Below are 26,406 nucleotides of genomic sequence, written 5' to 3'. Positions count from 1 at the left end.
CAATGAAAATCTCAGGTTTCATTCTGCAGTTACATGTCTTTACATAAAACATCAGCTTATACAATGTAGAAGACAGAATATTACAGCACATCACAGATGTTGTGCCAATCTTTTAATCAACTCTAAGTTCAATTTAACCTTTCCCTCCTGCATTGACCTCCATGTTTCTACCATCCACGTGCCTTACTGAGAGTTTCTTAAATTTCCCCTATGTATCTGCGTCTTCCACCACCCATGATAGAGTATTCCATGCACCCGCCACTCTAAAATATTACCTTTGATTTTCCCCTCAATACTTTCCCCCAATGACCTTAAAATTATGCCCCCTAGAGTTAGCCATTATTGCCCTGGGCAGAGGTCCCTGGCTATTAACATCTATGCCTTTTATCATCCTGTGCAACTTTATGAAGTCACTTCACATCTTCTGTCAGTCCATAGAGAAAAGCCCCAGCTCGCTCAACCTTCCTTCATAAGACATGCTCTTTAATCCAAGCAGAATCCTGATGAATCTCCCTTGCATCCTCTTGAAAGCTCCCATGTCCTTCCTATAATGAGGTGACCTGAACTGAACACAATATTCCAAATGTGGTCTAACCAGGGTTTAATAGGGTAGTAACATTATGCCACGGGCCTTGAACTCAGTCCTCCAATCAAAGATGTCCAACACACTATACACCTTGGATTACCCTGAACCTGTTGCACAGACTGAAGCCGTATGGACAACTGTGTGTTCGACACAATTCCCTCCCCTGCCCCACCCTGTTTGATCTCCCCCTCAGAACATTGTTCTACACTTTTGTCTCTCCAGCTTCAGTTTAAAAACGTCAATGTTACCCGTTGTTGCAGATGCTGCTCCCAGAGTAGAGCCGGGGAAGTGGTGGGAGGGGAACCTCACCGGTCACTGTCAGCACAGGGAGAGACAGAAGGAGATGTGAACACTTACCCAGTTCTCACATGTCGATCTCCCTCAGGGCAGGGTCCAGCTCACGCATAGCCTCCTCTGGAATAAATACAACAAGCTATAACATATCTGGAGCTGTCCGTGTTAGGTATTTCCCGGCACTTTGTGTAATATCCCCATTGGGCAGAGAATGGACATTGCACTGGTGTGTAATGAGTGAACCGTATCACAGGAGGTGACTGTAAAAGCCGGTTTACAGGACAGGCATAGCTTATACCAGGAAGGGAGCGAGAAGACACAAATTCCCTGCTGGTCTGACATATAATAAATGAACCAGTTTAAGTCTTTTTTGTGAACTTTTCTTATCTGAGGTACGTGTTTGTGATTTTGCTGCTAGTAAGTTTTTGCTGCCCTTGTGCGTCCATGTATTTGTGCATATGACAATATGGACAAGTACTTGTGCTCGATCCTGTGGAACAGGATCAAAATTTTTGATGACATTTCAATATCCAGCACCAGCAAAGTGTCAGTGATCATGGGGTCAGCAGCTAAAGAGAGTTTTTTGCTTATATCTATTTTCCACAAGTTGTGTGTCCACTTCTTCCATCCCACCCACTGAACTGTGGAGTCCAGATTACCCAGTCCTTTGTTAGAAGTGACTGTTCTGATCTCTAGTCTCTAAAACTCAGAGAGTGGAGGAAGTTCAATAACTCCCTCAGGTTTCAGAAAAGACAGGACCAATCCTTCTGCTCCCTGCTCTCCGCCCCACTGTCGAGCTGTGTCCTCCCTCTCCATCCGCCTATCAGTCACCTCTCAAGGAATTTCACCCCTTCTGTCAATTCCACCGGAAATGGAAACATTACCGTGATGGAGGAGACTCTCCTCATTCCCACCACAATGAAAGCAGCAAAAAATTTGTCTGATTAACACCTTGTGCTCTCCAGATGTTCTGCAGACTTTTAGATTGTTCAGTGACTCTGTCCATCTCAATGTTCAATGAAGTTGGGATTTACTGGGAAGATTGAGTGTCTGGTTCACCTAAACACGGTCAGCATTGCTGAACACACTGAGGTTGGAGCAGAGGTGTTGTCCTCCTTCACTGCCCTCGGAGAATGGCAGCAGAGACCCTGACCATGACGGGAGATCCAGCTACATTCTGTAATCAGCCCTGCCATGGCCAATCTCTGAGGACTCAGTACTGTGCTGGGGTTTGGCTGAGACCAGACTGCACAGGGAGAGAAAATTCGCATTGAAATCACTCACCTGCCCCAGCAGAATGGAGGGCAACCACAGACAACACGACCCCCAGCCCAAAAAGAGAGACCGTCTTCATGATTGCAGCTGCGATGTCGAGTGTTGAGCTGTCATTCCTCCCGCACTTTAAATACCCTCTCAGAGGGTATCGCATCTCAGAGGAGGTGCCCCCACTATCACCTCCTCCTTACACACACACACACACACACACACACACACACACACACACACACACACACACACACCTGTTTCTTAGAATATAGAACACAGAACACAGAATAGTATAGCACATTACAGGCCCTTCAGCCCACAATGTTGTGCTGACCCTCAAACCCTGCCTCACATATAACCCCCCACCTTAAATTCCTCCATATACCTGTTTAGTAGTCTCTTAAACTTCACTAGTGTGTCTGCCTCCACCACTGACTCAGGCAGTGCATTCCACACACCAACCACTCTCTGAGTGAAAAACCTTCCTCTAATATCCCCCTTGAACTTCCCTCCCCTTAACTTAAATTCATGTCCTCTTGTACTGAGCATTGGTGCCCTGGGGAAGAGGCGCTGGCTGTCCACTCTGTCTATTCCTCTTAATATCTCGTACACCTCTATCATGTTTCCTCTCTCCAAAGAGTAAAGCCCTAGCTCCCTTAATCTCTGATCATAATCCATACTCTCTAAACCAGGCAGCATCCTGGTAAATCTCCTCTGTACCCTTTCCAATGCTTTCACATCCTTCCTATACTGAGGCGACTAGAACTGGACACAGTACTCCAAGTGTGGCCTAACTAGAGTTTTCTAGAGCTGCATCATTACATTGCGTCTCTTAAACTCTATCCCTCGACTTATGAAAGCTAACACCCCATAAGCTTTCTTAACTACCCTATCTACCTGTGAGGCAACTTTCAGGGATCTGTGGACATGTACCCACAGATCCCTCTGTTCCTCCACACTACCAAGTATCCTGCCATTTACTTTGTACTCTGCCTTGGAGTTTGTTCTTTCAAAGTGTACCACCTCACACTTCTCTGGGTTGAACTCCATCTGCCACTGCTCAACCCACTTCTGCATCCTATCAATGCCTCTCTGCAATCTTCAACAATCCTCTACACTATCTACAACACCACCAACCTTTGTGTTGTCTGCAAACTTGCCAACCCACCCTTCTACCCCCCTATCCAGGTCATTAATAAAAATCACGAAAAGTAGAGGTCCCAGAACAGATTCTTGTGGGACACCACTAGTCACAACCCTCCAATCTGAATGTACTCCCTCCACCACAACCCTCTGCCTTCTGCAGGCAAGCCAATTCTGAATCCACCTGGCCAAACTTCCCTGGATCCCATGCCTTCTGACTTTCTGAATAAGCCTACCATGTGGAACCTTGTCAAATGCCTTACTAAAATCCATGTAGATCACATCCACTGCACTACCCTCATCTATATGCCTGGTCACCTCCTCAAAGAACTCTATCAGGCTTGTTAGGCATGATCTGCCCTTCACAAAGCCATGCTGACTGTCCCTGATCAGACCATGATTCTCTAAATGCCCATAGATCCTATCTCTAAGAATCTTTTCCAACAGCTTTCCCACCACAGATGTAAGGCTCTCTGGTCTATAATTACCCGGACTATCCTTACTACCTTTTTTGAACAAGGGGACAACATTCGCCTTCCTCCAATCCTCCGGTACCATTCCTGTGGACAACGAGGACATAAAGATCCTAGCCAGAGACTCAGCAATCTCTTCCCTCACTTTGTGGAGCAGCCTGGGTAATATTCCATCAGGCTCCAGGGACTTATCCGTCCTAATTTATTTTAACAAATCCAACACCTCCTCTCCCTAAATATCAACATGCTCCAGAACATCAACCTCACTCATATTGTCCTCACCGTCATCAAGTTCCCTCTCATTGGTGAATACCGAACAGAATTATTCATTGAGGACCTCGCTCAATTCCACACCCTCCAGGCACATCTTCCCACTTTTATCTCTAATCGGTCCTACCTTTACTCCTGTCATAATTGAAGAATGTCTTGGGGTTTTCCTTTACCCTACTCGCCAAGGCATTCTCATACCCCCTTCTTGCTCTTCTCAGCCCCTTCTTAAGCTCCTTTCCTGCTACCTTATATTCCTCAATAGACCCATCTGATCCTTGATTCCTAAACCACATGTATGCTGCCTTCGTCCACCTGACTAGATTTTCCACTTCACTTGTCACCGACGGTTCCTTCATCCTACTATTCTTTATCTTCCACACTGGGACAAATTTATCCCTAACATCCTGCAAAAGATCCTTAAACATCGACCACATGTCCATAGTACATTTCCCTGCGAAAACATCATCCCAATTCACACTCGCAAGTTCCAGCCGTATAGCCTCATAATTTGCCCTTCCCCAATTAAAAATTTTCCTGTCCTCTCTGATTCTATCCTTTTCCATGATAATGCTAAAGGCCTGGGAGCGGTGGTCACTGTCCCCCAGATGCTCACCCACTGACAGATCTGTGACCTGACCCGGTTCGTTACCTAATACTAGATCTAGTATGGCATTCCCCCTAGTCGGCCTGTCAACATACTGTGACATGAATCCAGCCTAGACACACTTAACAAACTCTGCCCCATCTAAACCCCTGGAACTAAACAAGTGCCAATCAATATTAGGGTAGTTAAAGTCGCCCATGATAACAACTCTGTTATTTTCGCACCTTTCCAAAATCTGCCTCCCAATCTGCTCCTCGGTATCTCTGCTGCTACCAGGGGGCCTATAGAATACCCCCAGTAGAGTAACTGCTCCCTTCCTGTTCCTGACTTCTACCCATACTGACTCAAAAGAGGATCCTGCTACATTATCCACCCTTTCTGCAGCTGTAATAGTATCCCTGACTAGTAATGCCACCCCTCCTCCCTCTTTTCCTCCCTCTCTATCCCTTTTAAAGCACTGAATTCCAGGAATATTGAGAATCCATTCCTGACTTGGTGCCAGCCAAGTCTCTGTAATGGCCACTACATCATAATTCCATGTATCTATCCAAGCTCTCAGTTCTTCACCTTTGTTCCTGATGCTTCTTGCATTGAAGTACACACACTTTAGCCCTTCTACCTTACTACCTTTACACCCTTTGTTCTGCTTCTTTTTCATCAAAGCCTCTCTATGTGTTACATCTGGCTTTACTCCATGCACTTCTTTCACTGCTCTATCGCTCTGGGTCCCATCCCCCTTGCAAATTAGTTTAAACCCTCCCATTATCTTTGTCCATTGTCACGAGAGTAATCATCAGGTTGCCAATCAGGTTCCAGGTAACAACCAATCAAGATAATGTCAGACCTCAGCTCCAAAACCACATAACGTTAAAGCTTTTGTTGTTCCATTCCTTGACTTCATGATCAACTGACACAAGTCATAAAGGATAGACACCAAGCACACTGGTGCCACACAAAGCTGAGATCTCAGCCCTCCATTCTACTCCCTGCAGTCCAAATCTGTTCAATCTCCATCTAGAAGTTTACAGATGATGCCATCCTAGTGGTCATATCTCAAATAACAGTGATTCGTTCAGGAAAGATGTAGTGAGCTTAGTAGCATCGAGTTGTATCCATGTCAGGCAAAAAAAAGAGCAGGTCATAGACTTCAGGAAGGAGAGAGGTGCACAAGCTACAGTCTACATCAGCAATGTTGAGGTTGCGAGCTTCAAATTCCTAGGAGTGAACATCAATCGTAGTCTGTCCAAGTCCAGCCCCATTGATGCCACAGACAAGAGAGCTCACCAATGCCTCTATTCTTCAAGGAGTTAAAGAAGTTCAGCATGTCTCCGTCAAGCCTTACCAATTCCTATCGAGGCATCACAGAAAGTGTCATCTGGTTCGGATATGGCTCAAGTACGGAGTGAGAGACACTGGAGCGGGTCAGTAGTTCACAGACTTTAATGTAAACAGTGTTAAAGTGAAAAGAAAACAATAAACGCCAGGCCAAACACGGCCGTTAACGAAAACACTCAAATGGAAAACGAAGCCTACACTGCGGCTGAAAAGAACAACTAAATATTAAAGAAATACCACTAGTCTTCAGTCAGTTGACTCGACAGTCCAATTTCTCAGGCAGGGCCGGATGCAAAAAGACAGCGGGACTGTGTCCAAGTCTCGACAAATATTACGATGGAATGAATGGAATTACATACTATCACAATGAAATAATAATTAGCTGACATGTGCATATTCAGGAGTGCATTTGCCAAATCTGCTGCGCTGCCGAATCCGTGGTTGTGACAGAAAGCTTTCTATCTGGATGCAACATGCTCCACAGAGAGCTGTGGACACAGCTCATCCCGTCATGGAAACAGTTTCTCCTCCATAGACTCTGTCCACACTTCTTGCTCCCTCAGTAAAGCAGACAACATAATCAAAAACGCCACTCACCTGGGGCACCAGCCTCAAGGACATCTATGAATCCATGGATATAAGACTAATAAATGGTGGTTTCATGCACGAGGTGAAATTATAGTAGTTCGTCTGACATTGAGACCACCTTTTGCATTTTTCCTTTTCCCTCCCAATATTTCTCACTTTTCCCCACTCATTCTCAGGTTCACACTTCTCCACAGATTTTCTCCATCCACCCCTGTTCCATATCTGGAACCAGTTGTACTCTTGGTCACCCTGTTTTTTCTGCCCCAACCCTATTCCTGCCATCATAAACAGCTTTTTGTACTTAAGGAATGCAGTTTCCCAATTCAGAGCCAATGGCCTAACCCCCATATTTCAGGAAGAATCTGCGTACCCTGTGTGAAGAACTCCCTCTTTTCCCTAGTGTGTGATCCAGTGGGACCAACTATCACCAACCCTGCTTCCTCCCACACACCTAGTCTGCCCACATTCAAACTGCAGCAGGCCACACAGAAACTCAACACCATGTATGATCTGGGACCAGTCTTCAAATTCCAGTGATCAGAACTGCAGATGCTGGAAATAGTCAGCAGTTCAGGAGGTTTCTGGGGCCTGAGAGAGTCTTTATTTTTCTGGTTTATACCCTCTCCCTAGATCTTCAAACACCAGATCCATTCTATATCTAACACAAATGACTTCCACCTAACATCATTTCTATTTGCTTTTCAACATCAGAAAAGTTTATTCCTGCTTGATCCCTGAGCTTTCAACGTGAGGGTCCCATCCTCCTGTTGAGGAAATCCTGATTTGGTGACTCTTATGCTGCATATTTTCCAGTATCTTCTTATCACATTGAAGGACACCATTTCCCCATTGACAATGGTCATCTATCAAAGGAAACTCATTTCATCCATTCTGCTCTCATCCACACTCTTTCACATGTCCATCAATTCCCCCCCAGTTCTCCCCCACCCACGTACACTTGGGCTAATTTAAAGGAACAATCTACCTCCCAGCCTGTATGTCTATGGGGAGGAAAACTGAAGACCCTGGGGAGAACCACAATCACAGGGAGACATTGCAAACTCCAACCATGGATCAAAATCAAACCTATCTCTTTAGAGTTGTGAGTCAGAAGAACTAAGGTCAGTCACTGTGCCCATCAGCTTCCTCATTCATTTAGTTAAGATTTTAGTCTCCTGGTATCAGCTCCTGGCTAGATTCATCCACTCAGCCTCCACAGCCACTGACAGTTTTCACTTCCACAACATCCCTCAAGAAAAAATTCTGAACTATGATCAAACCTCTGCACATTCTTCACACCTCTCCATATCCCTCCTTTAGTAATAACCCTGAAACAAACTTTCTCACCCACCCTGCTTCTCCACTTGTGATGGATATTCACTTTCCAGGTCCCATGAGGCTAAGGTTATTGCTAACCTCAGCTTTCTCAGAAATTCGCATAAACATTCCAAAAGGTCAGAGTTGTTTTTGATAAAGCTAAATTTCTTACCAGTATATCTTATTCAGGCTTTTGTTGTAAATAATTAAACAATCAAGTCTTGTAGGCACATGCTAAATCAACATCAGACAATGGAGTTATGCTAATTGTCCTGAACCAGTCTAGGCAACACTAGCTGAGTTATTTCTACCATTGTGACTGATTCAAGGAAGCGTGTAGGCCAGGTTGATTTTATATACTTAACACATCAAATGTGGTCTCAGGTACAGTTGATCATTAAATAGTGGGATATTTTTTGTACTTAGAGAGTTAGCCTCACAGCATTAACTCTGGGTGTCTGGGGTTTCTGTCCCCAGAAGCTTTTAGACCAACTGTGTGAATTACATTGTCCAGGCAAAGGTATGTAAAAACATTACAAGCAGAAAGTGTCAACCAACAACGCAACTATATAAATGTGAGAAAGAAGTGAGGATTGTTAAGAATGACATGGAGATTGACAGAAAGAAGTGAGGGTTGTTAGGAGTTACATGGAAAATGACAGAAAGAAGAACTAGAATTCAGTCCTCAACCCTTCAGTTTCTAGAATGGATGAGTTGTTCATTTGCAACTCATTGATACATTCTTCAATTTTGTAAGAATCACACCTCTATTTAGAAATCATTTGTATTTTATAAATCTTTTATATTTCAGGAATCTTTTATAAATTAGAAACCCACCACCACTCAAATAGTGGGTATTGGCAGCTATACCTGAGCAGAAAGACTAGGGAAGTAGGCTAGTATTTGAAGAGTAGTTTGATACAGTATACTCCAATATCTATATTGCAAAGGGCTTAAATCTCTTTTTGAGTTTAGGGTTTTGTAGGCAGTGGACCTATTATCATCACACACTGTCCCTCTGTTCTTAAAGCCTTCTCAGTTCTGTTCCTCCAACCTCGCTTTGCTCACTCCTCCTATTCTGGTCCTCGCTGGCTTTCCAAATCTCCCTCTGATACCCTGCAAGACGTTGACCACCATTGGTGCTATGTACATGCCCACTGTCGATGCTATTCATTGCTTCATGAAAATCAAATCACCACCGCGAGGAGTCAAAGCACTCCCCCAGGGTGCAGTGGAGCTATATTCCAGAAATACACTCTAGTGAGCACCAGCACTGTGTGAAGAACGCCACAGTTTATGTCTTTGGCCCTGAACTATGAAAGAACAGTAAGTGTCCTGGATGGTTCACATAGAGTCACTCGCCCAGGCTGCTCCAACAGAAGCTGTAACCAGGTTGTCCCAGTGAAAGGGCCAACTGTAAAACCTCCACTTGATCATTTTTTGATGCACAAGGGTAACTGATTCTCACTGGCCATTACTGAGTATGCCAGCACCCAATGCAACTTCTCTCACTGCTCCTCCAGCTAATGCTCACCCAGATCCAGATATAAGTTAAAGGGCAGGATCTCCTGGGTTGGGATCTCAGGACTGCTGCCCATGCCAAATGCTACTGAAGCCAAAACTAGGAAGATTAGACAGCTTAACACGTGGCTAAGCAGTTGGTGTAGGACGGAGGGCACAAGATTTTTGACTCATTGGGTTCTCTTCCAGGAAAAGTGGGACCTGTACAGATGGGACTGTTTGCACCTGAACTGGAGGGGGACTAATATCCTAGCAAGAAAGTTTGTTAATGCCCTATGGTGGGGTTTAAACTAGAGTTGCAGGGTTGAATTGAATTGTATTGAATTGAATTGAATTTATTTCTTACATCCTTCACGTACATGAGGAGTAAAAATCTTTCTGTTATGTCTCCATCTGAATGTACAATGTGCAATCATAGTAATTTACAATAATTTATAATAAATAGAACAATCAATATAATATAAAATACACTCAAATCAGCGTGAGTTCATCAGTCTGATGGCCTGTTGGAAGAAGCTGTCCCGGAGCCTGTTGGTCCTTGCCTTTATGCTGATGGCAGCAGCTGGACAAGATTGTGGTTGGGATGGTTTGGCCTCCCAATGATCCAATGGGCCCTTTTTACACACCTATCCTTGTAAATATCCTGAATCATGGGAAGTTCACAACTACAGATGTGCTGGGCTATCTGCACCACTCTCTGTAGAGTCCTGAGATTAAGGAAGGTTCAGTTCCCATAGCAGGCAGTGATGCAGCCAGGCAGGATGCTCTCAATTGTGCCCCTGTAGAAAGTTCTTGGGATTTGAGGGCTCATACCAAACTTCCTCAACCGTCTGAGGTGAAAGAGGCGCTGTTGTGCCTTTTTCACCACACAACTGCTGTGTACAGACCATCTGAGGTCCTCGGTAATGTGGATGCCGAGGAACTTGAAGCTGTTTACCCTCTCAACCCCAGATCTATTGATGTCAATAGGGATTAGCCCATCTCCATTCCTCCTGTAATCCACAACCAGCTCCTTTGTTTTTGTCAAACCAAAGTGCCAGAACAGTTAGTGCAGAGGTTGTGGGGGCAAATGTTGGTAAGACCTCAGACAAAGTGAGAAATCAAGAGGCTGAGCATGGTGTGACTAGTGTCCTGAGCTGCCTATATTTAAATGCAGGAAGCATCGTAGGCAAAGTGGATAATAGTGCTGAAGATGAGGTAGCTGGTTTATAAACAGTGGGAATGTGTAGTGAGGAGAGGGTGCTGATAGGGCAAGATTGCAGTCAACATTATGAGTCGCAACATAAAAGGCAGACAAAATCGAAAAGGGTGAATACAGGACTGAGATTTCATTTTGCTTTTTTTTGACAGATCATCAGAAAAAGTCTTATGCCAAAGTGAAAACAGATCTCTACGAAGTACAGGATTCCCCAAAGATTTATTTGCAGGTATAGTTTGTGCTGAGGAAGGCAAATGCAATGTTAGCATTCATTTCAACAGGACTGGAATATAAAAGCAAGGATGTAATGTTGATACTTTATAAAGCACTGTTAAGGCCTCACTTAGAGTATTGTGACCAGGTTTGGGCCCCATATCTTTAAAAGGATGTGTTGAAACTGGAATGGGTTTAAAGGAGCTTCACAAAAATTATTGCAGGATTGAATGGTTTGCAATTTAAGGGACGATTGATGGCTCTGGGTCTGTATTCACAGGAACTCAGAAGAATCAGCGGTGACCTAATTGAAACCTACCAAACTGTGAAAGGCTTTGATAGAGTGGATGTGAAGAAGATGATTCCTTTTGCGGGGGAGGGGGAGTCAAAGGCCTGAGGACACAACCTCAGAATATAGGGCTGTCCTTTTAGAACAGAGATTAGGAGGAATTTCTTTATCCAGAGAGTGGGGAATCTGTTGAAGCCATGTCTTTATGTATGTTTAAGGCAGAGGTTGATAAATTCTTGATTGGTCAGGGCATGAATGGGTACAGGGAGAAGGAAGGAGATTGGCTCTGAAAGAAAAATTGGATCAGCCATGATGAAATGGCAAAGCAGACTCAATAGGCCAAACGGATTAATCCTGCTCCTGTATCTTATGGTCTTATAAGATTAACAGTGCCATGAACATTCATAAACGGTCCTCAGACAGGGACCATTGTGTCCATTACAGCAGCACTACAGAACACGTGTTATCCACACAGATACCTGACAGGATTCTCACTGGTCATATGACAGACAGAACTGCTGAACACAGAACGGCTGAGTATCAATATAGATCGTATTTCTCTCTGCTTTCTTATCAACTCTATGCAAAATCATCTTTGCTTTATTCTATCAGTTCAGTTGAAGTGTACTCTAGGATTAAAAATTCATTATACACACTACCTGATAAAATTTATGGAGACATTTCACTGAAGGGAAATTTGCATTCTGCTAACATGAAATGCACCAGCCTCCCGACACAGGATGAAGGTGGGATTTAAACCTTCACTGAAGTGACACAAAAACATGCTCGGAACATTCAGCAGTTTAGTGGAACTAATTCTAATGACATGTCTTCAGAATGAACCTTTAACACCCTTTGCTGTTGCCACAGATGCTGTCTGACCTGATGAGAGTTTACAGATTTGTCTCTTTTCAGTTTTAACAATCAACATCTCAATTCATTTACAAGCAGGAGCATAATGTAAATGCCAGGCAGGGAATGAATGCCCAGCATCATTGTTCAAGGTCTTTCAATGTGAGCTGCCCAGTGCACTCACTGCTCCCCCATTGTTCAGGACCAAACATGAAGAATGTGTTTCCTCACACAGTGATACAGCTCACCAGACCGCAGTTCCAGATGGTGCTCCCTTTACGCTTTGTGGGAGAGGTTTGACTCCTCGTGGTGGGGCTTTGATTTTCACAAGGCAATGAATAGCACTGCAGTGGGCATTTACACAGAACCACAGGTATCACAGTGTTACAGGGTATCAGAGAGAGGATTGTTCACACATCAAGGGTCAGAGCAGGAGTGAGCTAAAGGAGTTTGTAGGGACACGAGTGAGAAGATTTTAAAGGTTGAAGGTAAGTGGAGAAGCAGGATGGGTAAGACAGGCTGTTTCACAGTCAGTCACCTAAGACACTGGGACGAACAGACAGGGGTCTATGGTGGACACAGTGAATCAAAGGTCAGAGTTGCAGGGCTGGGGGATTTAGTGGAGATGGACACTGTCCAAAGCTGTGGAGGCAGTGTGGGTGAATACAGCTGGAAGTTGAAGACCAACACCAGGATTGAAATCTTAAATCAATGGATGCAATCCAACTGGAAGCAGTGACAGGCACAGAGACTAACATTAGCTTTCTGACTCACAGCTCCAGAGAGACAGGTTCAATCCTGAGCTACAACACAGTCTGTGTAGGGTTTGCACTGTCTCCCTGTGAGTGTGGTTTTCCCCAGAGTGCCTGGTTTCCTCCCACATTCCAGAGCTGGGCAGGTTGGGAGGTTAACAGGTTCCTGTAATTACCATTGTGTAAGAGGGTGAAGGGGAAATTGAGGAGAGTCAATGTCCATGTGAGAGAGAGTATTTCACAGTGGAATGGGTGTGATTGCTTGAGGAGCACACAGTTTCCCCACGGGTACAATTGGGTCCTTCAATGTTGTAAGAAAATATGAGGAGTTGGAGGATGCAGGAGATCCTTAATGAATATTTTGCTTCTGTGTTCACTATAAGTGGGACCTTGAATTTTACAAGAACAGTGTAAAACTGATTTGCTAGAAAATGCCATTGTGCTGAAACTTTTGAAAAACTAAGAGAAGTTAAGTCCCCCGAACATTATATGATATGCCTCAGGTTACTATAGGAAGTGAGGGAAGAGTTTGCTGCATATTTGGTGATAATTTCTCTGTTTTCCCTGGCCAAAGAGCAATACCAGATGACTGGAGGGCAGCAAATGTTATTTCTTTGTTTGAGAAAGAGAACAAGGATAACTTTGCAAATTATAGATCAGTGAGTCTCACTTCAATAGTTGGCAAATTATTGGAGAAGGCCACAGAGATAGGATTTACAAGAATTTGAAGAAGCATATTCTGTGTAGGGATAGTCAGCACAGCTTTGTGAGAGGCAGGTCATGCCTCATGAGTCTGACTGAATTCTTTGAGAATGTGGGTAGAGCAGTGGATGTAGTCTACAGTATATGGATTATAGTAAGGTGTATGATATGTTTCACCACGGTCGACTGATTCAGAATGTCAGGGGGATCGGGAACCAGGAAAACTTGGTTCTATGGAATGAGAACACTCAAAATGCTGGTGGAACACAGCAGGCCTCGCAGCATCTATAAGGAGAAGCACTATTGACGTTTCAGGCCGAGACCCTTCGTCAGTACGTCCTGATCAAGTCTGCTCTGCCATTTCGTCATAGCTGATCCATTTTCCCTCTCAATCTCATTCCCTGCCTTCTCCCCTTCACCGTCCACATCCTGACTAATCAAGAACTTATCAACCAGCATGTTAAATGCACCCAATGACCTGTCCTCCACTGCTTCCTGGGGCAACAAAACCCACAGATTCATCACCCTCTGACAGTAGAAATTCCTCCTCTTTTCCATTCCAAATGGATGTCCCTCCATTCTGAGGTTGTGTCCTCTGGTCTGAGCCTCCACCATTATAGGAATCATCCTCTCCACCTTTAGGGAATTCTGTGCGAGGACTCCCAAGTCCCTCGACATCTCAGATTTTTGAATTTTCTGCCCATTTTGAAAATAATCTACGCTTTTGTACCTCCTACTAAAGTGCTTACCCATACATTTCCCTACACTGTATTCCACCTGCCACTTATTTGCCCATTCTGCTAACCTGTCTAAGTTCTTCTGTAGACTTCCTGCTTCCTCAACATTACCTGCCCCTCCATCTACTTTTGTATCATCTGAAAACCTGCCGACAAAGCCATCAATTCCATCATCCAAATAATTGACATATAATATAAAATGAATCAACAATGTCCTCTGTGGAACACCGGTAGTTGCTGGCAGGCAGCCAGAAAAGGCTCTCTTTATTCCTAATCTTTGGCTCCTGCCATTCAGCCAATCCTCTATCCATGCTAGTATCTTTCATGTAAAACCATGCACTCGTATCTTGTTAAATCTTCTCATATCTTCTGAAAATCCAAGTACACAACATCCATTAATTCTCCTTCATCTATCCTACTTGTTATGTCCTCAAAGAATTCCAACAGATTGCTCAAGCAAGATTTTCCTTTAAGGAAACCATGCTGACTTTGGCCTATTTTATCATTTGTATCCAAGTACCTTGAGACCTCCTCCTCAACAATCGACTCCAACATCTTCCCAACCACTGAGCTCAGACTAGCTGCCCTATAGTTTCCATTCTTTTCCTCCTTCTGTTCTTGAAGAGTGAGTGACTTAGTCTGGCTGCCACTTCTTTGTTCCTCTTTACTACCCCTCCAGCCACCTGCTATCTACTCCTGCCTCCCTTTTACTTTTTATACAGTATACCTGAAACCTTTGCTATCTGCTTTGATACCACTGACTGTTTTACCTTCATATTTCATCTTTTCCCTCCTTATGGCTTTTTAGTTGCCTTCTATTGGTACCTAAAATCATCTCAATCCTCAAACTTTGCACTCATTTTTGCTCTATTATTTGTTCTCTCTTTTGCTTTTATGTTGTTTCTGATTTCTGTTTTCAGCCATGGTTGCATCAACCTGCCTTCAGAGTATATCTTCTTCTTTAGGATGTATCTATCTTGTGCCTTCTGAATTGCTCCCAGAAACTCCAGCCACTGCTGTTCTGTTGTCATCCCTGCCAATCCCACTTCCAATCAACTTTGACCAGCTCCTCTCTCTTGCCTCTATCATTCCCTTTACTTATTTACTCTTGAGATACAGTGTGGAGCAGGACCTCCCAGCTATTCAATCCATGCTAGCCAGTGACCCCGATTTAACCGGAACCTAAACTTGGGGCAATTTATAATAACCAATGAACCTACCAACCAGTACATCTTTAAACTGAGGGAGAAAACTGGCGCACCCAGAGGAAACTCACGGGAGAACATAAAAGATCCTTATGGATAGTGGTGGGAAAACTGCAATACTGATACATCTGACTTAAGCTTCTGTCCCTCAAATTGCAAGGTGAATTCTATCATATTATGATCACTGTCAACTAAGGGTCCCTTTACCTTAAGCTCCCTAATCACATCTGGTTCATTACAGAACACCCAATCCTGAGCAGCCTATTGTAGAGCAGCTTGGCTTAACAACAAGCTGCTCTACAAAGCCATCCCACAGGATTTCTTCACGTACTCTTCTTGGCACCTAGCACCAAACTGATTTTCCAAATATACCTACATATTGAAATCTCCCATCATTATTCTAACATTGCACTTTTGGTATGTGTTTTCTATCTTACATGGTTATTTGCCTGAAACTTGCCCTCTAGTATTTTACACCACCATTCCCTTCCCCACAGATTGGTCCCAACTCACTTCCCCTCTTCTGAAAATCCAATTGTGATTAAGCATTCAATCAACACTCTTAATGGTGTCCTTGCTTAAGCGCCCATTGGTATTTTCTGTGAGCCCCTGTAGAAAGTTTGTTCAATGGAAGGATGCTGTGTCGATGTTCCTGACATAAAATGGTTTGCAGGGATTTACCAGTCAACCCATTCTTGAGTCAGATTCCCTTCCGCCCCTTGCTGAGGTAGTTAAACATAAATAGAAGCTTCGGTTAAATCACCCTCAGCAGCAACAGAAATGGTGTAAGCGGACAGGTGTTGGCGAAGGGCGAGGAAAGGAATAGATGGTGCTGGTTACACTGAGTGACCAGGATGACACTGATACAAGGTACCACGGTATGTCTGTGTGAAGTGCAACAAACACTGATTGGCCGTGTTCCAGTAACATAATGGGAGCCAAAGGTAGCAACTAAATCTCAGGGAAATGAGGAACAACTGTTTCATGCATTTGTACTTAATCCTTTTAAATTGCTTTACTTAAGTTATATACAGCATCCAGGCAAGCAAGGTAAGGAAGAAGCAGAGACACTGATTCCATCGCTGATAACAATAAGATGTATATTTGTGACATATTGCAGAATCATGATGTTCTGTTACTAATTCAATCTGTGTTCCCATGACTCTGGCTGGAGTCAATTGTTACTGGGTCTGACCAGCATTTCTCTTTCAGGTTCTGCCCTGTGCCAAAAGCAAACCTGTGGGACTGAACTATTTGAAGTTCCTGGCCACAGACATGAACTGTCATTTAAAACATTGATCTTTAATCATTAGGGCTGGTATAATTTTCATATCTTGCACTTTAATGAAGTTGAGGTAATTCAGTGTCTCAGAGTCACACTTGAGGCTCGAGTGGAGATTTTGAATGCAGTAGCAGAAATTTCACTTGTTAAAGCATCATCAACAATTCTTTATTGTCAGCACACGTAGATGAAGAGTTAGCGGAGTGGTTCAGAGTTTCCGCATTCGTGAAACAGTCCTTTGCTCCAAGTGAACCAGATTGGTCAAACTGCACAGAAGACATAACTGGTGCATTCTCCCTCCTGTGGCATCTTTTGATCTGTATTACACCAGGTCAGCATAATGAGTCCCACAGTCCTGTATTACACCTGATCTATAGAATGAATAGATTAATTAGAACTAAAACACCAACAATTATTTTCTTCCCACAGATGCTGCTCTACCCTAGTGGCTTGTTTTTTGCTCCATTTTCCAGCATCTGCTATGTCTTGTGACTGCCTAGAATGAATGGCTGTGTTGCCTAGATCCAATAGTGATTCATTCCAAGGGCAAATAAAAATAAGACAGGGGACAAAGGGAGCGGCCATTGTTAGAGTGGACTAGCGTTAGAGTGAGGATGTATTGGCTGTCAGGGTTGAGTGAGAAAAGGCTTGGTTAAAGTATGTATCTGATAACTTTCTTCTTTTTCTCTGGTCATTGTTTGTCTGTTAGTTCACTGCTAGAGCAATGAGGATGTCTCTGTGTTGTGTTCTTTCTCTGAGACATGGGAATTCTGGGAGACATGCAGCTTCCCAGAAAAACCACATCTGCACCAGGGGTACCGAGCTACCCATCCTCAGAGAATGTGTTAAGGAACTGGAGCTGCAGCTCGACGAACTTTGGCTCAGACGGGAAACTGAGGAGGTGATAGATAGGAGCTACAGGAGGTTGTCGCCCCTAGGCTGCAGGAGGCGAATAGATAGATAGATAGATAGATACTTTATTCATCCCCATGGGGAAATTCAACTTTTTTCCAATGTCCCATACACTTGTTGTAGCAAAACTAATTACATACAATACTTAACTCAGTAAAAAATATGATATGCATCTAAATCACTATCTCAAAAAGCATTAATAATAGCTTTTAAAAAGTTCTTAAGTCCTGGTGGTTGAATTGTAAAGCCTAATGGCATTGGGGAGTATTGACCTCTTCATCCTGTCTGAGGAGCATTGCATCGATAGTAACCTGTCGCTGAAACTGCTTCTCTGTCTCTGGATGGTGCTATGTAGAGGATGCTCAGAGTTATCCATAACGCCTACTCAGCGCCCTTTGCTCAGCTACCGATGTTAAACTCTCCAGTACTTTGCCCACGACAGAGCCCGCCTTCCTTACCAGCTTATTAAGACGTGAGGCGTCCCTCTTCTTAATGCTTCCTCCCCAACACGCCACCACAAAGAAGAGGGCGCTCTCCACAACTGACCTATAGAACATCTTCAGCATCTCACTACAGACATTGAATGACGCCAACCTTCTTAGGAAGTACAGTCGACTCTGTGCCTTCCTGCACAAGGCATCTGTGTTGGCAGTCCAGTCTAGCTTCTCGTCTAACTGTACTCCCAGATACTTGTAGGTCTTAACCTGCTCCACACATTCTCCATTAATGATCACTGGCTCCATATGAGGCCTAGATCTCCTAAAGTCCACCACCATCTCCTTGGTCTTGGTGACATTGAGACGCAGGTAGTTTGAGTTGCACCATATCACAAAGTCCTGTATCAGTTTCCTATACTCCTCCTCCTGAACCGTCAGGGGAGGGAAAGGAAATGGACAACCAGTGCAGGAAGGACAGGCCGACAATGGGGCAAAATTGCACTCAGTGGGAGTAGTGTAACAAGGGAACAAAATCATAAAGGGTGAGGAATACAGGGCTGAAGGTGTTATATTTGAATGTACACAGTATACAGATTAAGATAGAGGATCTTGTAGCACAGTTAGAGATTGGCAGGTATGACATTGTGGGCATCTCTGAATTATGGTGAAAGCAGGTTATGGCTGGGAGCTTAAAATCCAAGGATAATCATTATTTTGAAAAGACAAACAAGTTGTAAAGAGGGTGGTGTGGCTCTATTAGTAAAAAAAAAAATGAGATGAGGTCCTTAGAAAGAGGTAACAGGTTCAGAAGATGGAGGATCTTTGTGGGTAGAGTAAAGTAACTGCAATGGTAAAAAGGTAATCTAGCCATCAGCATCAAAGGGGAGAACAGTAAGCCAGACTTCTGAGAATGTCAGGAGACAGAGATGAGTGAGGTTGCCATTACTAAAGAGAAGGTGTTCAGGAAACTGGAAGGTTTGAAGGTAGATAAATCACCTGGATCAGATGGTCTACACCCCAGGGTTCTGAAACAGGTGTCCTGAAGAAATGGTGGAGACATTGGAGTATTGATTATTCAAGAATCAGTAGATTGTAGCATGGTTCTGGAGGACTAGAATATTACAAATGTCACTCCGCTCTTCAAGAAGGGAGAGAGGCAGAAGAAAGGAAATTATAGGTCAGTTAGTCTGACCTCAGTGATTAGGAAGATCTTGGAGTCGATTGTTAAGGATGTGGTTTTGGAGTATTTGAAGACACATGCCAAAGTCAGCATCATTATCTGAAGAGAAAATCTTGCCTGACAAATCTGTTGGAAATCTTTGAAGAAATAACTAGTAGGATAGTCGAAGGAGAATTGGTGGATTTTGTGTATTTGCATTTTCAGAATGCCTTTAGCAAAGTGCTACACATGAGGCAGATTTATAAGTTAACAACCCATCATATTACATGAAAGTTCTTTACATGGATAGAGGATTGGCTGATTGACAGGAGCCAAAGAGTGGGAATAAAGGGAGCCTTGTCTGGTTGGTTGGTTGGTTGGTTTCAGTAATTAGTGATTCAACAGGGGTCTGTGTAGGGACTGCTTCTTTTTACATTATACGTCATTGATTTGGATGATGGAATTGATGGCTTTGTGGCCAAGTTTGCAGATGATACAAAGATAGGTTGTGTTGAGGAAATCGAGACACTACAGAATGAGAATGGGCAAAGGAATGTCCTCATGGAGGATTCCCAAAAAGTTTATTTGCAGGTTGAGTTGGTGGTGAGGAAGCCAACTACAAAGGTAGGATGAATTTTGAGAGGATTAGGATATAAAAGCAAGGATGTAATGTTGAGGCTTATATGACACATGGAGAATTATCAACAACATTGGGCCCCTTGTCTTAGAAAGAATGTGCTGACAGTGGAGACGGTTAAGAGGACATTGAGAAGAATGTTTCTGGGAATGAAAGCATTACTAGATGAGGACTGATTGATGGCTCTGAGTCTGTACTTGTTGGAATACAGAAGAATAAGGAGGATCTCACTGAAACCTATTGGACGTTGAAATGCCTCTACAGAGCAGATGTGGAGATGATGCTTCCTATAGTGGGGGAGCCTAGGACCAGAAGCACATTGTCAGAATAGAGGGATGTTCATTTAGAATGGAGATGAGGAGGATTGCTTTAGCTAACGGGTGCATAATCTGGAATATGTAGCCAAAGGCAACTGTGGAGACAAAGCCATTAAGTATAGCTAAGGCAAAGCCTGATAGATTCTTGATTAGTTAGGGAATGAAGCATTATGGGGAGAAAGCTGGAGATCAGAGCTGACATCCAAGAATCCAAAATGGCGGCGCGACGCAGCTTGCAGTGGCCACTCCGGAACTGATTATCGGTTATTTATGAAGTGGGGTGCCGTGCGCAATCATAATCGATTGAAAACGGATGTGAAACCATGAAGAAACATCGGGAAATTCCAGGAAGACCTTCTTCGTTGTTGCTGCTGCTGTGAGGTCCAGGACTCTGCTGGGAAGAACAGGCCCCTAGTCCTCGGGGTCGCGTTGCCGATGGCCATCTAAATACGCACGGCAGAGGATGGTGCTCGGAGAAGCTGTGCCAGAGGGAATGGTCGTCGGCTCGGAGGTTCGATGGACTCGGAGAGTTTCCATTGTGTGCTGCGTCTGCGAGGCTGAGTCGGGCGGCGCCGCAGAACTCCATAGCGGGGGTATTCACTTCTGCCGCCAGCGTGGGATAGCGAGTATGTTGGGACCCTGGGGACTTGTGGAAACGGTGGTGATTTCTTTTGAACTTACAGTCCTTTAACATTTTGGACTATTTTTACTGTGCCCATAGTACGTTTTTTTTTATCAATTATGCTATTGTTTGCACTGTTGTAACTATATATTGTAATTATGTGGTTTTGTGCAGGTCTTGTAGATTTAGTTTTTCATCTTGTTTTTTGTCTGGTGGATTTGGAGCTCCTTTCCGGGGAATGCGATAAATGGTAGTGCAATATTAATAAGCAGCAGCCTCTCCGGACTCTGGATTCGGGATTGCCAAACATTATGTGGATTTTCTGGTGTAGTCTGTTTTGTCATATGCTTTTGTGATATCATTCTGGGGGAAGGTTGTCTCATTTTTTAACAGCATTGCACTTGTGGTTTCTAAATGACAATAAACTGAATCTGAATCTGACATGGAAATGGATCAGCCATGTTGAAATGACACGATCAGTGTCAATGGGCCAAATGGCCTAATTCTGCTCCTATTTCTTATGGTTTTATTGTCTTATGTTCATATGTCTGCATTTGACGGCTCTGGATCTGTACTTGCTGGAATTTAGAAGAAAGATAAGGAAATCTCATTGAAATTTATTAAATTCTGAGAGGTCTGTATAGAGTAGATGTGCAGAGGATGTTTCTAGGATCAGAAGCACTATCTCAGAACAGAGGGAAATCCATTTTGAACGGAGAAGATGAGGAATTTCTTTAGCCAGAGGCTGGTGAATTCATCGCCGCAGGCAGCTGTGGAGGGCAGGTCATTGGGCCTATTTAAGACTTCTTGCTAGGTTCAGGTGTAAATGGTTACAGGGAGAAGGCAGGAGAATGGGGTTGAGAAGGAAATGGATCAGCAATGAGCAAATGGAGGAGCAGGCTTGATGGGCTGAATGGCCTAATTCTGCTCCTGTGTCTTATGGTCTTAATAGGCCCAAGAACACCGCAATGTTGCCCTTTTAATACACACTCTCCCCCAGCACAAAGATCATTTTAGGGACAATTGGGGATGACAAGAAATGCTGACATTCCTTGTTATGTCACCACTTGCTGAAAAAACAAAACTGACACATCTGAAGTTTCCTCACTCAGCATCAAACAAAGATCACACTTGGGACCAGAGAGAGGGCTCAGACTTTCACCCATTCAGTGCCATCCAGGCAACCCGCCCAACTCAGCTCTTTATTTCCTCACAACCTGACCTAAACTGCAACTGATGTCAGTCTTAGGACAGAACAAATACACCATCTTTTCTTATGACCTTTAACATCGAACAGTACAGGCCCCTCGGCTCACGATGCTGTGCTGACCTTTGAACCTACTCTTAAGATCAATTTATCCTTTCCCTCCCACGTAGTGCTCCATTTAATTTTAATCTATGCCCCTAACTAAGAGTCTCTTAATTGTCCCATATCCATCTGCCTCGACCATTGCCCCTGGCAGTGTGCTATGTTAAACCTGACCCCAAGATCTCTCTGTTCTCCACACTTCTAATAATCCTGCAATGAACCACATATTCTGCCTTTGTTTGAACTTCTGAAGAGCACCACTTCATACTTGCTTGACTGAACTCCAGTTGCCACTTCTCAGCCCTGCTCTCCATCCCGCCAACCCACGATAATCTTCTGTACTATCCACAGCACCACCAACCTTCACATCAAACTTACTAACTCACCCTTCCGCATCCTCATCCAAATCATTTATAAAAATCATAAGGAGCAAGTGTCCCAGAACAGATCCCTGGAGAGACCACGGGTCACCGGCGTCCAGACAGAATTCACTCCACATACTGCCACCCTCTGCCTTTGCGGGCAAGCGAATTCTGATTTCACACAGGCAACATTCCTGGATGTCCTGCCTCCTGATTTTCTGAATGACCACATATGGGAAACCTGGTACAAATGTCTTACTAAAATCCCTATACAACACATCTACTGGTCTACCTTTGTCAATCTGTTGTGTCACTTTCAAAGAATTCAGTCAAGTCTGAGGGGCATGATGTGCTCTTCATAAAGTCATGTTGACTGCCCTTAATCAGACTATGTTTCTCCAAATGTTTGTTAATCCAGTTTCTAAGAATCCTTTCCAATCATTTGCCAACTGCAGATGCAAGGCTCACTGGTTTCTAATTTCCAGGGTTATCCCTATTTCCTTTCTTGAACAAAGGAATAAAATGTGCCACCATCCGATCTTCTGGAACTACTCCTGTGGCCAGTGAGGACACACAGATCATTATCAAAAACAAGCAATATTTTTCCTCACTTTCCTTTGCAATTTGAGGTGTATTCCAACTGGCCCTGGGACTTCTCTATCCTGATGAGTTCTCAACATTTCCAGCACATCGACTTTCTAATCATTGATATATTCTATCAGCCTGCGCTATACAGTCCTCACACTCATCAAAATCTCTCTCACTGGTGAATACTTATAAAATATTTATAAAGGACCTTCCCTTCCACCTCCGGCTCCAGACACATTTTTATCCCTGATCAGCCCTGCCCTCAATCAAGACATCCGCCTGTTCTTCACTGATGTATAGGATGCCATGAGGATTTCGTCAATCCTACTCCCCATTTTCATGCACCCTTCTAGATCTCTTATGACTATTCTGAAGCTTTTTCCTGACTACCATGTAACTCTGGAGTCCTGACTGATACTTGTTTCCTAAGCTTCTTTCTTCCTCTTGACTAGATGTTCCACATCTCTTATCAACCATGCATCCTCCCCACTAAATTCCACTCCCTGCCTCAATGGGACAGACCTATCTAGAACCTCATCCAAATGCTTGCTAAACAGTGTCCACATTTTCATTGTGCATTTTTCTGAGTATATCTTTTCCCACTTAATGCTCCCAAGTTCCTGTATAATAGCACCATAATTTGCCTTCCCCTATTTACTTTCCCATGCCATCTGCTCCAGTCTCTGTCCAAAGATATGCTAAAGGTTTGGGGGTTTTGTGACACTTACTGCTTACCCACTGAGAAATCTGTCATCTGACCAGGTTCATTACTTACTACCAAACACAATATGGCCTCTTGTCTGGTCAGCCTATCTACCTATTGAGTCAATTAAACTTCTAAACCACATATGCATGAGACATGAGAGGCCATATCCGCACCTGGTGACAGGCCTAGCCATTGGGAATATTTAAGGCAGGGGTTGATGGATTCTTGATTAGTCATGGCATGAAGGGATATGGGGAGATGGCAGGAGATTGGGGCTGAGAGGGAAATGGATCAGCCATGATGAAATGGCAGAGAAGACTCTTGGGGTAAAATGGATGAATTTTGCTCCTATATCGTATGGTCGTATAGTCCATCAACATTAACTGTGCCATTAGCGTTCATAAATGGTCCTATAACAACATTCTTTTTCACCTTACAGAAACACTCCAGATCACATGTTATCCATACAGATACACAATTGTGTTCTCATTGGTCCATTGATGTACAACACCTGATGCACACAGTAATGAATAAGCTCAATATAGATTGTACATATCACTGCTTTCCTGAGAAGTTTATGCAAACCTAATTTAGTTTTAATTTCTCAGATCAGATGAAGTGAACTCAGAATGAATAACTCATTATAAACATTAACTGATAAAGTTTGTGGAGACATTCTACTAATGAAATATTTGCATTCTGCTATCGTCAAACACACGAACCTCCTGATACAGGATTAAAATGAGTTGAGGCCCCTCACTGCAGTGAAAAATAACAACATCCCAGGAACACTCATCCTTAGCATCTGTGGAACCAATTATGATGATGTGTCTTCAACATCAAACTTTAACCCACTCTGCTGTTGCTACAGATGCTGCCTGGCCTGCCAGCTGTTTCCTGCTTCATCTCCCTGTAAATTTTATAATCAACATTGCAGTTCATTTACAACCAGGACCAAATGTAAAGTACCGGGCAGCAAATAAACGCCCTGCAGAATCATTTGGAGTCTTTCACTCTGAACCGTCCAGTGGCTCATTGGCCCTCCATGATTCAGGTCACAAACAGAAAATCTTGTCTTCACACAGTGAAACTAATCACTGGTGCTTCATTCCAGAATATGGCTCCTCTGCACTTTGTGGGAAAGTTTTGACTCCTTGTGGTGGGGAGTTGATGTTCATGAACCTATGAATAGCACTGACAGTGGGCTTTGACACAGCATCACTGGTGTCACATGTTGCAGGGTATCAGACAGAGAATCACAGAGGCACCGAGGGGCAGAGTAGGAGGAGTGAGCAGAGGGAGGATGGGAAATGTTCACAAATCAGAGGGTTTGAAAGGTGGAGGGAAATAGAGAAGCAGGGTTGGTGAGACAGACTCTTCCGGGTCAGTCACCAAAGCCAGCGGGGTGGACGGAGAGGGGTGGGAGAGGATTCATTCTGATCAGAGGTCCAAGTTGCCGGCTGAGGCATATATTGGAAATGAAATCTGTCCGAGGCTGTGGTAGAAGTGTGGATGAAGACGACAGGAAGATGAAGACCAACACAGGGACTAAAATCCAATACAAATGAATGCAACACAACACAAAGCAATGATGGTTTCAGTGACTGACGTTAGTTCTTTAATCTCACAACTCCAGAGAGATGGGTTCGATCCTGACCCTGATACTGTCTGTGTGGGTTTGTACTGTCTCCCAGTGACTCTGTGGTTTACTCCTGGTGATCTGGTTTCCTCCCAGATCCCAGAGATGTGCAGGCTGGGAGGTTAATTGGTTCCTGTAAATCAGCCCTGGTGTAAGTGATAAGAAGGATAATTTGGGGTGAATTGCTGGACATTGAGAAACAGTGAATACATTGCAGTGAAATGGGTGTAATGGGATTACTGAGACAGCCAGCAGTTACACTTTAGGTCCAATAGTCTTCTGGTTTTGTACAAAAATACAAGATAATATATGGGACAGGAGATGGGAAAGCAGGATTTCCTCAAGTGGAGGAGGTGACTCTCCAGATAAGAGCATTTGGATCAATCAGGAATCTTTTTTATTTGAGATGATGAAAAGTAATTTAGAGTTCCTGATTTTGTTTGGATTAAAATACTTGGTCCTGGAGCTGAAAATGATCTGGATTTTGAAGATCTGTTGATATAAACCAGAATCATTACATCTCTCTCATACCTCAGACACTGCCTAAAATGTTCAATATTTACAGTATATGCAGTTCTGATCACTGAGCTTTACGGTTTGGTCCTGGGTCACACCGGTCCCAATGTTCTCTGTGCCCTGGTGCAGTGTGATTATGGGTAGACGGGGGATGGGAAGGAAGCAGAACTGGTGAAGGTGGGTCCCATTGGATCACAGACTGGGGCAGACTGGGTACACAGACCGATCCACAAACGTGGGGTGAAGAGGTTCGTTCAGAACAGAGAAACTGCTTCCCTTAAGTATGACGAGCTGTCAATGATGTCAGGATCAAGGTCAGGGCAGCAAACACATATTGACTGAGAGTTCAGAGCATTCCAGAGGTGGGCACGAGGGTGGATGGAGAGAACCTGTGGTGAAGTGGGAACCTGAAAATGAGTCTGGGAAAAGTGAGTGTTACGAAGGATGAACAACTGTGATGGGCAGAAGGGTGCAGGGTTGCCCATGTCCCCTCCCCTGGGAGAATTACAAACCGTTACTGTTGCCAGGCTGCTAATGAGAGAGAAAGAGATGGAACAAAAACATACTGGGACTGG

At 43.8% G+C, this 26,406-nt stretch overlaps 1 long non-coding RNA gene across 2 annotated transcripts in view; it reads right to left on the bottom strand.

The window, feature by feature from the left end:
* Window positions 1-26,406, bottom strand: part of LOC140730997 (uncharacterized) — a 566,791-nt gene that overhangs the window by 494,306 nt on the left and 46,079 nt on the right. The window contains exons 1-2 of one of the 2 annotated variants that reach the window (XR_012099715.1): window positions 2,165-2,245; window positions 944-1,000 (exon numbers count right to left, since the gene is read on the bottom strand). This is a non-coding gene — a long non-coding RNA (uncharacterized lncRNA). Of the gene's footprint in view, window positions 1-943; window positions 1,001-2,164; window positions 2,246-26,406 lie in introns of those variants that run through there. The other variant, XR_012099714.1, reaches the window with a different exon arrangement.

This window comes from Hemitrygon akajei, chromosome 7, assembly GCF_048418815.1.
Source record: "Hemitrygon akajei chromosome 7, sHemAka1.3, whole genome shotgun sequence".
Lineage (NCBI taxonomy): Eukaryota > Metazoa > Chordata > Chondrichthyes > Myliobatiformes > Dasyatidae > Hemitrygon > Hemitrygon akajei.
The sequence above is the reverse complement of the archived record's forward strand: the minus strand, read 5'-3'. Positions and strand labels throughout refer to the sequence as shown.